Here is a 15,300-nt window from a genome sequence, read left to right on the forward strand (position 1 = left end):
TTGTGCAAGGCTGCCAAGAATACAAGATAAAGTTACCAAGAAATATTTCAAACACAAAGAATCTCCAAACACCAGTCAAGATACTCCAAACCTCCACCAGGCTTGAGTGCAAAAACTTCTTTGCTTCCTGCAAATAACTCCAGTTTCTCAGCTAGCTTTTATCTCTTAAGGGAGGGGTCATTATCTTGCAGCCTTACTCCTGAGTTGCCTGTGCTGCAGCAGTTGCTCTTTCCTTTGAGCAGCCCTATGAGCATGTTACTGAGCACAGGCTCCTCGGCAATCTCATCACTGCTGCCAGCCTCCACAATTTTCAAAGGCAGCATTCCACTCCCTGATGGTCCTGGTCCCATCCCTGCATCACATACAGGCCCCTCATCTGAGTCCTTGCTCTCTGAGACCTCAGTCATACGCACCTGCTTCCAGTGAAGCACAACAGGCACCATCCCGTCTCCCCCACCCAATCAGTCTGCAAAGCTGGGAAGTTGGCGACCACTGTTCTAGTACATAGAAGTCACCCTTATGATCTGCACCCATAGTTAAGGAGAGCTTGGGAAACTCCCATATCTAGATAACCTAATCACCAAAATTGGGAACAAGCAAGTCATGTAGCACTGCAGAAACCCAACCATACAGAGATCCAGCTACATAAAGACTCCAATCATCATCCCAGTTGGAAGAGAAGCAGAGTCAAAATAGTAGACAACCATGCCAGATGTATCTGCAAGTCTAAGAAATTATCTGAGTAATTAAGATACCTTAATCAGCCTCTGTGTACTAATGGATGCTCTGCTAAAGAGATTGACACTTAGTATGACACTTAAGCAGGAGAATAATAATAAATACATTGATGCCCAATAGGAAAAGTAATCATGAACCATGGAGGCACAGTGGTTAGAATGTAGTACTGCAGGCTACTTCTGCTGCCTGCCTGCAATTTGGCAGTTCAAATCATACCAGGCTCAAGGTTGTCTTAGCCTTCCACCCCTTCTGAAGTGGGTCAAATGAGGACCTAGATTATTCTGACTCTGTAAAACCGCTTAGAGAGGGCTGTAAAATACTGTGAAGTGGTATATAAGTCTTAGTGCTATTGCTATTGCTATTGCTATTTCTCCCCTACATAGAGAAGGCCATTTACCAAATAGGATTTTTTTTAAAGAAAGCACCACCTTAAAACTTTTTACAACTTGATTAAGGAAAAAAAAATCAAGAAATCATCTGATTAACCAAAGACAGCAGACACCAATCTGTATTGCATCTCTTGTAGTGTGGACAGATATACAGTGGTACTACATAACACAGTTTCCATACCCAAGTAAAAAAAAAAAAGAGGTCCTACCCCACCCAAAAAATAATTAATAGAAGAACATGCACTATGTCATAATAAGCATGAGAGTCAATTCAAGGATTCACAGGTGATATCAACTACGTCAAACTATTACATGCATCAATCCAATAAATGGAAAACATCATTTGTTACAATCATCTACAATTAATCTATACTGAACAATTTGGTAGCCTTCTGAATAATTGGAACACATTTTGAAAATACTTGGGCCAATTGTCAAAAGAGATTAAATTATTATTTGTATCAGAATTTGCATGAACTGTAGATTTAGAGACAAGATCCCTAAATAGACTATGATATATGCTTATCGCTACTTGGTGGATCCTGGGTGTAGTCTCAAGTCTAAATTGGCATATTTAGTAATTTCTAGTAAATTTAGTGATTTCTTTAGTAAATTTAGAAATTTTATAATTTCTTCAGTATGTAAAAATATTCAGAGATTGAAAAACATTAGCTGCTCAGGCCAACCTATAAACTTCTCCGTCTAGATGCTTGTAAATGGAGGGAATAATGTTAAGATATTTCTGGTGACTCTGCTCAAATTCCACAGAGCTGAAAAATACCAGCTATTTCAAAGCAGCTTTCCATCCGGGAAGTGATCAGGATTAATGAGTTGGAAGGGACCTTAGAGATACTGTAGTCCAACCTGTTCAGGAGACCCTACACTAGGGTCATCCAATATCTTATTAAAATCTCCAATGTTGGAGCACCCACAACTTCTAAAGGCAAACTTCCACTGGTTAATTGTTCTCACTGTTAGGAAATTTCTACATAGTTCTAGGTTGCTTCTCCCCCTTGATTAGTTTCCACCCATTGCTTCTTGTCACACCTTCAGGTGCTTTGCAGAATAGCTTGACTCCCTCTTCTTTGTGGCAGTCTCTGAGATATTGGAATAGTGCTATCATGTCACTCCTAGTCCTTCATTAAACTAACATTTACTATCTTGTTAAGTAGTGATTCTCGGAGTGAAAAGCAATTTTAAAATAATTGCAGAATGATTCATGGCTGCTAGGCATACATATATAATCTAAAATGGATACCCTCTGAAGATCGCAAAAAATGATCTCACTCTCAGAATCCTCAGTCATTAAACTATTTATCTTTTAAATCAATTTTAGTTATATAGTTATTTGGAATAAGTATCAAGTGTCTTAACCCAAAATGGCAATATGGTTACTTTACTATTTATATTCTGAACTTAGAGCAGAGGAAATAATGGGAACAACTGCAGACTGTAGACAGAACATATCTGATTAAATCTCTTTGGCCATCTGATGGCATCAACAAAAAGGCTGAATGCATTGTCTTTGGAAACTCTGTGATCAAATGTTCCCATTTTGACTCAATGCAATGTTATGTTTGGAAATGTGATCCAATTGATAATGTCAAATCCTGCTTCCAGGTTCCCATTTTGATCAAAAGAAATCGTCTTCCCAACACTATTGTTAAATGAGACTTTTCTGAGATAAGGGTACAACTAAAATGAAAGTGGGAAAAAAGCAATAAAGCTATGCAAATGTAACATAAACAATATAAGAGAAAGTCAGGATATTTCATAGGATTGAAGTAGTAATGCCTAAGCATACTATCAATTTTCCTAATTAAAAATATAGCTAAGCAGGTGCTTATTATTAGTGCTTACAATGTGTCAATAATTTGAACATGAAGTCAAACCAAGTTAGGAGAAGGAGGAGGAGGAAGGAGAAGGAGAGAATATAAAGCATCAAGACACCAAAACTAACTGGAATTAAAAGAATTTAGCAAAGAGGCAAACCAAGATTCTTGTATCATATATCAGTGATCCTAACTATACTACAACTATAAGAGTAAGCATCAGAGGTAAAAAGAAACCCAGCCACCAAAGAACATGATGGCCAGGCACCATCAAAGCTGACATCAACAAGAGCATAGAAAAACTGAAAAAGTAGTTCAAGATCATAGAATTGCTGAAGGGATATCATCATCATCATCATCTGATGATGATGATGATGTTAATATTATAACCTGAAGAGTTCAGGGTATATAGACAAGCATTCCTGAAAGTGGGAGCCTAACTTATGACAATTTCCTTATATTTGTGATTTCAAGACATTACCTGCCAAAGTAATGAATTCAGAACATTCTTCTGTCCTTCCTCTGATATAGTTCTGTGTTTGAGCATTGATGAGCTCATGGATTGCAATGCATGGGCCACAGCATAAACTGCATTGTCAATGCTATAGCTATGAGGAGTTATGCTCATGTCAAAGACAGACCTAGGAAGAGTCTCCAGCTTCTCCTCCCCACTGCAGAGATTCCAAACATTTTCCTCTTCCAAAGAAGTTGGGAAGGAACAATCAATTGTCTCCAAAAGTCCTTAATAAAACCATCTCTGGTTTCCACATTAGGGTTTCTCATCTAAAGAAATTTTTGGAAACCTATCACTTCCTTTGACTGGATTGCAAAGGTTAAGGAACCATGAAGGATATCTATATCCCAGGATCGTTGAAAGGGAACAGAAGTGAATTCCATTTGTACGGTCATCATCCAGATTTTCCCTGTCTTCATTTCTTCGTCTTCAAATTCCAAAACTCTGGGAAACATTCTCAAAAAGATTGTAATGTGAATTTTACCATGTAAAACCACAACACTGGCAAAGCTATCACTTATGAAGATATGCAGTTTGGTCCATGATTCCATCTTTTCATGAATGCCACTTTTAAAATACACAGTTGGGAATGGTTCTATAAAATCAAAGCAGATACCATTTTGAGAAAACTTGGGAAGTTCTTCCTGTATAAACTTGAGGACATTGTCATCCTGTATAAAAATGACACCAATCCAGGTCCATCTGAAAAGCAAAAGCAGTTGGAGCATCCCTGTATATTGTTGGTTTCTATCAGGGAGCATCCATTGAAAGAAGGCTTGTTGGAATGGGTCATTAATCACAGGAGATGATCCATATCCAAGCTATAAAAAGAGGGGAAAAGCAAGATTAAGTAGGTAAGATTTATGTAGGCAAATTTATATTGTCTGAAGGTTGGATATCCATCTTGTATTTTGGGAAAGAATGGAAGATGAAAAGTGATGGGAATAATTCCTGTTAAAGATGGAATTTAACTTTTCTGTATCTCCAACTTTTAATTTGTTATTTATTTCTTGTTGCATATTGTACAATAAAAATAATTCTCCACCAAAATAATTGCCCAAGAATGGGAAAACAATGGGATTTGACCAAATTAGGACTGTAATCAATAATCTTTTCAATCTGGACATGTATAGGATACAATATCAATTGGTACCTTCCAAATTTTTGAATTATCAAAATTGAAAATCAAATGATTTTATCTGCAGCACATGAAGTACATTCAAGATATTGCTATGATTACCTTTTTCAATCCAACAGAGGTTTATGAAATTATAGCATCAGTAGCATCAGCATATAAAAGTATAAAGATTTTATACTATACTAAATTGGGTGCATGAATACCCATGTTTTGTAAAAGTCCACCAATATAGATTAAAAAGGGAGAGAGCAAAACACATTCTCCTGGCACTCCTTTTTTCAGGTTTACTGTGCCAAAGAGAGTCTAATGGGGGTTACATGCAACAAACAAACAGGAGTTTGATAGCAATGCCCCACAAACTGGCAGATTTGACTCTCCTCTGGTGGAGGCTGTTGCTTTCCAGCCAACTCCCTGAGCTTCCACTTCCTATTACTCATCTCAAATGATCTAAGTGCTAGAGCCCACTGTAACAACATAGCCAAAACATAGCCAATCGTGCCTACCATCCCTGTCCTATTGTTTTTTATTTTTCTTATAAGTATCTATCTCATGTATTCAAAACTATATTTATTCTTATACCTGTATCTTGTAAGCAATTGACAAATCAAATAAATACTAAAATACTAAATTGTTATGTCTCACCTTTCTTCTTTCCAAGAAAGATGAAAGAGTCCAGACTCATACAAACACAGGCAGGCAAGAAGACTTGGTCTTTACAGAGTTAATCCTTTATACTGATAATGTCCTTGGCATTCTGACACATGCTGCCTAAAGATTCCAAAGCAGACCACAAGAAACAATCACACCAAAACCTGGAAGAGAAGTAAAACTTTGTCCCGTACAAAGTTTCCAGAGAAAACACCCACTTTTATCCCCTGTGGAGTGTGGCTCAATGACTCAGCTCACTCTCTGACTCGTCCATGCCTCCTATGCTGCAGCTCACATTTCTTCCTAAGAGGCTGCCTAGGATCAAGCCAACATTCATCCACTTGACTCCCTGTCAGGGGCTGCTCTGATATGCCCTCCTCCTCCTGATTAATCTCAGGCTGTTCCTCTTAGTTGTCTGCTGAAACCTGAGGTATTATCACAGAAGAAGGCATTGCCAGAGAGGAAGGTCCTGGTGAGGGAGGCATTCCCAATTCCTCCTCCTCATCTTCCGAGTCCTCTCCCTCTAGCAGCACAGGCTCAGGAATCAGAGCCACAACACTATCCCTTACTGCAGGGCCCTTCCCCCAAGTCCGATGGTCAGGATGTGGTCTCAAGGGGAACTGATCATGAAACCTCCATATAAGGTCCGGGCCGTGAATTGTGAAAGCATCCACCCAGGAAAGGGCCTCTGATCCATCCCCCTACCTCTCGATCAAATACTGGAACCGTCCTTTCAGCCAGCGGGAATCCCTAATGCTGACCACGTTGCCATCTACTACATCATCATCATGGGGTACAGGTGGTGGATCATCAGCTGCAGGAGGTCGGAGATTACACGAAGGGAAGTCAGGGACCAAAAGGGAATGGTGGAAGGCAGGATGAATTTGCATGGAGCACGATAGAGCCAGTCGATAGGCTACCAGGTTGATGACCACCTCTATGGGAAAGGGGCCAATGAACTGATGGTCCAGCTTCTTTATCGGGCAGTCGATGTTTTGTGGACAACTACACACGGTCTCCCACAGACAGCAGAGGCATCGCCCGTCGAGAGCGATCTGCCAATCTCTTATAGTCTTCCTTGGCCCGTATCAGTTGCTGCTGAACTAATTGCTGAACTGAATGTAGTTCCAACAGGAATTCCTGAGTCTTGGGAACTGGGGAATCTAAGAGTGTCAACAGAAAGAACCTCTGATGGAACCCCACATTCGCATAAAATGGTGTCATGTGGGTGGAGGTGTGCTGGGAGTTGTTGAATACAAACTCTGCCAGAGGGAGATAATCAACCCAAATGTTCTGCCGTTGGTTGACAAAACAATACAAATATTGCTCGAGAATGCCAATGATCTTCTCCATCCCACCATCAGTCTCTGGATGGTGCGCCAATGACAAGCAGGCCTGCACCTGTAACGCAGTCATCAGGCTCTTCCAAAATTGGGCTGTAAATTGGACACCGCGGTCAGAAACTACCCTGTGTGGCAGACCATGGTCTGGAGACAAAAAAACATGCTGCAAGAACAACTGGGCAGTAGTACGGGCCGATGGCAATTTATGACATGGAATGAAGTGGGCCATTTTTGTCAACATGTCGACCACCACAAGCACAGTCGTAAATCCTGAGAATGATGGTAAATGAGTCAAGAAGTCCATGGAAATTACTCTCCATAGTCTTTCCGGAGTCGGCAGAGGTTGGAGGAGACCAGGAGGCACACCTGTCATGGCTTTCACCTGCCTGCATGGTACACAGGATGTGATATAGGCATGGACATCATGCCATAGTCCAGGCCACCAAAAAGTCTGCGGGACAAGATGGAGGGTCTTAAAAAAACCAAAATGGCCGGCTGCAGGGTTGTCGTGACACTGAGTCATAATAAGGGCTCGAAGCGGTCCTGTGGGTACATACAACTGACCCTGTTGCTTGAGTAATCCCTCCTCCAAGGTCCATGGGAATTCAGGACCAATCTCCCCCATCCTCTGCTGCGACCAAACGTCTAGGCGCTGCGCCTCTTGCACCTGAGTCCGCAAATCCACTGGTTCCTGGACTGAGGCAAAGGATTCTGCTGGCAGCACCATCCACAGAGGAAGGGGGTCCTTGGGACAAAGGTACTCAGGTTTGTGGGACAGGGCATCCGCCCTCCGATTGTGACCACTGGGGATATAGGTTACAAAAAAGTTGAACCGGGCAAAAAACAACGACCACCGGATCTGCCTCTGATTCAACTTTCTTGCCATTGACAAGTGTTCTAAATTCTGATGGTCTGTCCAGACCTCCACCTTGTGTCAGGCCCCCTTGAGATGATGTCACCAAATCTCAAATGCAGCCTTGATAGCCAGCAACTCTTTTTCCCAGATGGTGTAATTACGTTCGGAAGGAGTGAGTTTCTGGGAATAGTAAGCGCAGGGAAAAAGAGTGACGCTACCCACTGGGGCTTGCAACAACACAGCCCCAATTGCCACATTGGATGCATCCGTCTCCACCACAAAAGGACGGTGTGGATCAGGGTACCTCAGTATGGGTTCTGTGATGAATGCTTTCTTGAGGGCCTCAAAAGCCTGTTGCTGTGGGGGGTCCCCACTGGAATGGGACCTTCTTTCAAAGGAGCTGGGTTACTGGACCTGTCAGCTTGGCAAAACCTGGGATGAAGGTCCAGTAATACTTAGCAAACCCCAATAGTCATTGAACATCCTTCACACGACGAGGGGGTTCCCAACTACAGAAGGCCTCCACTTTATGCGGGTACAGGGCAATGCCTTTGGGAGAGATGATGTGCCCAAGGAACTCTATGGAAGTCTGGAAGAAGAGACATTTCTCCAGCTTCACATAAAGTTGGTGCTCCTGAAGGCATTGTAAGACAAGATGAACGTGGTGAAGGTGGTTGTCCCTGGACTTGGAATAGATTAGAATATCATCAGGTACACCACCATGAACCTATCTAACATGTCCCAAAACACGTCATTCATCAGGTGCTGGAAGACCGCAGAGGTGTTGGTCAACCCAAACGGCATCACAGTGTACTCAAAATGGCCGTATCGGGTGCCAAATGCCATCTTCCATTCATCCCCCTCTCACATCTGCACCAGGTTGTAGGCCCCTCAAAGATTGAGCTTGGTGAAGCTAGTAGCCTCCCTCAACCTCTCCAACAACTCCAGAATGAGCGGCAAAGGGTAGCTATTCTGCACCATGATGGCGTTTAACCGGCAGTAATCGCAGCACAAGCGTAGGTCTCCCGTCTTCTTCTTGAGAAAGAGAACTGGGGCTGAGAGAGGGGACGACGAAGGCTGGATGAACCCTTGGGCCAAGTTTTTGTTCAAAAAGTCCTGTAGTGCAGCCAACTCGGGTTCGGACATGGAGTACAAAGTCCCTTTGGCAGTGGTACATTGGGCAGAAGGTCCACTGGGCAATCATAGGGCCAATGCGGGGGTAACCGGTCTGCCCCCTTCTCACTGAACACATCCGAAAAGTCCAACAGTTCAGGAGGTATGGAGACGGCAGAGGTGGTGATGTCCTGACCAGCACAGGTGTGGAGGAAGTGGTCCATGCACTACCAACTCAGAAAAGAAATGGCGTTCCACGACCATGCCACCTGAGGATCATGAATCCGAAGCCAAGCCATGCCAAGGACTAGTGGGAAATGGAGGTCCGCAGTGACATAAAAGTGGATTGCCTCCTCATGGTCTCCATGACTAGGTGCAAAGGCTGGGTAGCAAATTTAATGGGTCCTGAAAGAAGTTCCCGCCCATCAATAGTCTCGACCCTCATTGGAGGGCCTACCGGAACCAAGGGGAAATCAAAATGGGCCACAAAAATGGTCCATAAAATTAGTTGTGTCCCCCAAGTCCACCAGCGCAGTCGCTGGAATCCCTTCCGACTGGTTAGCCAAGAAAACCCAAGTGTCCAAAAGCAGATGCCGAGGGGGCCCAGAGTCAACCTCCGCTAATTCAGGTGGGCATTTGATAAGTGCTCGGCTGAGGGTTTCCCCCCAGGTTGGGCCTGCTTTGTTTCCCAACTGATCAGGCTGAGATTCAGGCACAGGCTTGAGTGCCCCCCTTCGCTTTATAGGACAAGAAATAGCGAAATGTCCTGCCCCCACCCCCACAATACAAGCACAAACCTCCTTGGCATCTCCGTGTTCACTCCTGGGCCATCAGTTGAGGTCTGACCGCTCCCAACTCCATTGGTTCCTTGGCCATTGCCACAACGTGTTGGGTGAACTGGGGCACTGGTTGCACAGGATGCTGCAGTACAGATGAGGATGGCTACTCCTGGATGGTGCAACGGGTCTTTTGCCGTTGGAGTCATGCATTGATGTGCAAGCATTACATCACCAGAGCATTGAGGGTCAGGGCTGGTTCCACTCAAACTAACTCATCCTGCAGCTCATCTGACAGGCCATCCTGGAAGGCATCCATTAAGGCTGCATCATTCCAGTTGGAGTCCAGACATACAAGCCGAAATTCAGAAATAAATTCCTGTAGGGGGTGCTTCCCTTGGCGAAGTTCCTTAAGATGCCTGGCTGCCATCTGCACTCATATGGGGTCTTCATACATGTGGCACATGTGTTGCCAAAAACCCTGGTAATCCATTAATAACAGGCTGTTCTGGAACAACAAAGGTATTGCTCATCTGGCAGCCGAGCCAGAAAGGAGGCTTATCACAAACCCCACCTGAGCCTGGTCATCTGGGAAATCCTCTGGCCTCATAGACATAAATAACTGGCACTGTCCCATGAAAGCTGGGAACATCTCAGGCTGCCCAGAAAACTTATCTGGCACAGCCACAAGGCATTTCCAATGGGGAGGGGCAGGAGGAGCCGCATGAGCCTGCAGCAAAGCAAGTTGAGCTGTTATTTGAGCCACTTGCTGTTGCAGAGTTTGATTTTCATTTTGCAGATGTTGTTGAAGCTGCTGCTGCTGCTGCTGCTGCTGGTAGTGGTGGTGATCCATCTTCGGTAAAAGATGGTTTAAGTCAGGTATGGGACAAAATTGTTATGTCTCACCTTTCTTCTTTCCAAAAAAGATGAAAGAGTCCAAACTCAAACAAACACAGGCAGGCAAGAAGACTCAGTCTTTACAGAGTTAATCCTTTATACTGATAATGTCCTTGGCATTCTAACACATGCTGCCTGCCAAGTCCGAAATGATAACAAGAAGAATTAATCACTAAAGATTCCAAAGCAGACCAAAGAAACAATCACACCGAAACCTGGAAGAGAAGTAAAACTTCATCCCATACAAAGTTTCCAGAGAAAACACACCCACTTTTATCCCCTGTGGGGTGTGGCTCAATGAGCTCACTTTCTGACTCATCTATGCCTCCTATGTTGCAGCTCACATTTCTTCCTACGACGCTGCCTAGGATCAAGCCAACATTTGTCCACTTGACTCCCTGTCAGGGGCTGCTCCGATATGCCCTCCTCCTCCTGATTAATCTCAGGCTGTTCCTCTTGGTTGTCTGTTGAAACCTGAGGTATTATCAGGGAGGAAGGCATTGCCAGAGAGGAAGGTCCTGGGAAGGAAGGCATTCCCAAGTCCTCCTCCTCATCTTCCGAGTGCTCTCCCTCTAGCAGCACAGGCTCAGGAATCGGAGTCACAACACTAAATATTATTGACAAGTGGAAGACTTAGAACTTCTGCCTGCACCAAATTATGGCCCTTTCACTGAGCAAATATATGTGTCTCATGATAATGTTGCAATCTGGGTCGATCTCAGGAACAGGATCACCAGGCTTCTGAGCTTTTTGACCAGAGGTGGTATTCAGCAGGTTCTCTCCATTCTGGAGAATTAATAGCAGAATTTTTGAGTAGTTTGGAGAACAGCCAACACTCTCACTGGCCCCACCCCCATCTACTCTCTGCCTCCCAAGTCCCAGCTGGGTCTTCTTTAGTTGCCCTGCACAGGAGAATGGAGTTGGAAAGCAGGTTAGTGGGGTGGGGAGGGAATGGGGATTTTGCAGTAACCTTCCCCTGGAGTGGGGTGGGAATGGAGATTTTATAGTATCCTTCCCCTGCTACATACACCAAGCCATGCCCACCAAACCACATCCACAGAACCATAGTAATTTTTTTCTGAATCCAACCACTGTTCTGGATTCATTCTGGAGCCAGGGAAATTCTCTATAGCCTAATGTGTCTACATCCTTGAGGATGGGTTCCAGCAGAGGTCTAAAAGTCAGGAGACTAATCTGCTGGTCCTGATGACTGACTCAGTTTGGATCTATGCCCCTTTCCTCAAAACTCCAAGATGGATGCTGTGAAGTGCTAATTTAAAATTTTAAAAGATTCTGCATCAGGATTCATGTTTAATGCAGAGAATAACTATCCCCCTTAGGATGTTGCTGCTGCCAGGGCTCCAACAAATCCACCCTCATTCAAATCAAAAGTCTCTAGGCACATCTCCGAAAAAGTAAATTAGTTTATTAAAAATTGCCATGTAGGCACATGGCTGGGTGCAGCCGATACTAAATCACACCATACATTTCCCCCTTACCCTGGCCTTTCTCCACCCGCTGGAAGTGACTTCTCCAATGGGACACATCTATCTCCAAGAGTCATCTCTCATGCTCTTCAATAACCTTCTTATGCTCTGACAACTTTGGGCTGCCGAGGTGATTAACTAGACATTTCAAAAATACATGCTTTGGACTCAGGCCCCCAATCACAGCTAATGTAGCACCTTGAGCATCAAATTTATAGTTTGGAATGAATTTACCCCAGGTGGAGAGGAGCTTCAGAAAAGCAAGATAGGTTAAGCTTCCAGTGAAGTAGTCATTATAAATGTTGAAACCTAGGGAGATGTTGCGTAGCATCTGAGTATCTTCATTGATCTCCTTCACAGCAGAGACAAGAGCCAAGATGTGCTGGTAGGTCTGGGTCAAAAATCTGTAATGAGATTTATCTGCACAGTTGAATTCTCTCTACTTAAGCAATTTAAGTCTTGCTAAATTCCCATTCCTTTAATATATTGATATTGTATTTTGTAATATTGTAGAATCATAAAATATCTGGACAACTTCATGATGAAACTCAGGCACAAGTTCTTAACTATTTTCAATTGAAAAGATGGGTTCCACCCAAACTCACTTTGCTTTGGCAGATCACCCCTGGATTTTCTAAAACAGGGGTCATCAATCTTTTGGACCTCAGAGACCACTAAATTCATAATTTTAAATCCCGCAGACCACTAATATGATCTGCCTAATGATTGGCTGGGTGGTCATGGCTAGGTGGTTGTGGCTAGGTGACAGGGTGGGTGTGGCCAACTGAATGTCATTCACATTGAATGTGAGTGGCATCTCTCCAGCCTCTACTCAGCCTTCCCCTTCCAGTCACTCCTCACCTACCTGCCCAGGATCCTTAGGGCACCAATAGGAAGCAGTTGTTGGAGCAGTCACCATGAGAAAGAGTTTGCAAAACATCTGGCTCAGTTCATATTGGATCTGACTGAGAAGGAGGCTCAGCAGAAGCATTTCACTGAGGATTACGAGCATAGGCTTTCCAATCAGAGGGAAGACCTCTGGGAGTACAAGGCCAAGTATCAGTGCCTGGGAGGCTCTGCAGGCTGAGATGGTCAGCCAGTTCCAGGCCATGATGCAGTCCAACTGGAACAAGGTCCTCCAGCTCTTTGCCAGCAGTGGCACTTCTCTCTAGCCTTTGCCCAAAGCCATGCACCAGGAGGCTGAAGCAGACCCCAAGTTGGAATTTCTGCCCCCTCTGACCTGCACAAAAAGACCTTGAAGGGGGGAGGGGGGGCTGGCAGTGCAGCAGTACAATGTGTGATCTTGAAGCTCCAAGATCACCATCAATATCTTTGTTGCTGGATGGTCCTTTTGGACCTAAACTTTCCTGAAGAGACAGTGACAGTAAAGAGCACATCCTGTTGATCCCAGGGGCACTGCAAAGTCCCTGGTAGAGCTGGTGGCAGAGAGGCAGCCATTAAAGCTGCTGAAGCTGGGACTTCAATGGAAGAGAAAGGAAAGAGAATGTGTGTCGGTTTGGTGAGATGGTTTTTTTAAACTTTATTATTTGAGAGAACACCCTAAGAAAAAGAAAGAAATTGTAAAATTGAAGACAGAAGTCACTAAGTGGAGATTTTAAACAGGAAGTCAAAATTAGTGGGGGGGAGGTTCATATTGCTGGATTGTTTATGTATACTTTTTTACTTTGAAATTGGACTGGTTCTTTTTATCAGTTTTTTTTCTCTTTTTTTTTCTTTTTTCCTCTTATAATACTTTATGTTATAGATTTTTTTTTAGTTTTTCTCTTAAGTTTTTTAATTAATTTTTTTGCTCTTTAAAATACTTTTAACTCTTTTGTTTTGGAAAAGGAGAGGGGAGTGAAAGTAGAGGAAATTATGTTACACTGCCACCCAGAGGCTTGGAAACATTGTTTTTCTTTCACTTAACGCTGAGAAAGAACTGAGGCTTTTCTTCAAGGACTTTGAGCCTGTTTGATAAGATAAAGGGAAGAGCATGGAAGAGTGTTATTACAGGTGCTCTTCTGGGTTTCTATCAGTGGCTGGAGTCTGGTGTTGAAAGAAAGTTTGGAATTTACAGAAAGAAGATTACAAGATCCTAGAGAAGAGAGTAAAAATTGTTTGGAACTTAACAAAAAGCTTTAGATATTATACAGGTGCAGTGTGTTTTTCTCTTTTTGATAGAAAGCTGGAGGGATTTTTTTGCTTTGGGCTTATCCTCTACTTACCCCCTCCCTATTAGCTATTTATTCTTGGTGGGCATTTGGAATTTCGGCTTTTTGGAACTTACTTTTGTCTTTTTTTTAGGTCTATTTTTAAAATCTCTTTTTTTTACTTTTCTTTTTATTGTTATTAGTATTATTTTTCTTTTTCTTTTCAAGGGAATTGTTCTTTTTTCCCTTTTCTCTTCCATTTTTATTTCCCTTTTATATTGAATTTATTTGTGGCTCCATTTTTTTGTATCTCGGAGAGTCTCTATGGAATTTTGGGGCCTATTCTATTTTGACTAATTGGATTAAGGTGTACAAGAACCTGAAGAACTTCATTTTCTCTTTCACTTTTTATATTGATTGACCTGACAATTTTCCTTTTCCTTTTTGGGTTTTTTCTCACCAATTAATCAATTGATTGGATTAAGGTGTACAAGAACCTGAAGAACTGTCTCTTTTACTTTGCTTTCCTTTACCCTTTTCCCTTTGCTATTTTTATTTGGAATTACAATTGTCCAACATACAATTGTATAATATAATAATACAAACATAATACAACATAATATCATAATAATACAACTATTAACTAAATAATAACATAATAATACAACATAATATAATACAAACATAATATCCCCCACACAGTTTTCCTAGAGCCACATCGGACAACTGTCAGGGAGAAACAAGGAGGGAGGAGAAAGCCCTGAGGCTCTTAGGAGCCAAAAGTTACCCTGGGCAGCTGAGGAATGCTTCGGTTGTTGAGAGGAGAGGACAGTCTCTTTGACTGACCTGAAGAAAACCCCTCCATCCAAACTAAAAAGAGAATTGCCTGCATAGCTAAATCAAAACCAGTAAGTCAGCTAAGACAGAAGTGAAAAAGAAAGGAAAGATCTTGTAACAGCGTGCTTACTCTTGGTTAGAATCACTCAAATTTCTGCAGTGGAATTTTCCTTGGAAAGTAGGACTCAAAGGAGGAAAATAACTGTGATTAACGATCTGGAGTGACTGTCAGATTTAGTTAAAAAAAAGGTATTGCAACTAGAAGTAACTTTCAAAGTAAAGGACAGATTGGATTAGTTAACCCAAATTTCTGGACTGTATTTTTAGTACTACTCAACTTGAAGAACTTTAGGAAACTATTGCAAAACAATCTTATTCAGAGACATATTGATTGTAGTTAAAGTGTTTTAATTCAGCGAGTTTTGCTCTCTTTCAAAAACCCAGTGTGCTTTGAACATCCTGTTACAGCCTTTTGTTTACAGAATAATAACAGCAGCAATCAGAGCAATAAATTCCTCTTACCCAGTCTATCACAGCTGCTAGAAAAACAAACAACCCTTTCCTTAAAGACTCTCAATACTA

At 42.6% G+C, this 15,300-nt stretch overlaps 1 pseudogene; it reads right to left on the minus strand.

Annotated features, from left to right (window-relative positions):
• Positions 1–7,075: 7,075 nt before the first annotated feature.
• On the minus strand, positions 7,076–8,196 carry LOC148124260 (uncharacterized; annotated as a pseudogene).
• Positions 8,197–15,300: the final 7,104 nt, after the last annotated feature.

This window comes from Pseudonaja textilis, chromosome Z, assembly GCF_049901715.1.
Source record: "Pseudonaja textilis isolate UNSWEBS1 chromosome Z, rPseTex1.2, whole genome shotgun sequence".
NCBI classification, from domain to species: Eukaryota; Metazoa; Chordata; class Lepidosauria; order Squamata; family Elapidae; genus Pseudonaja; species Pseudonaja textilis.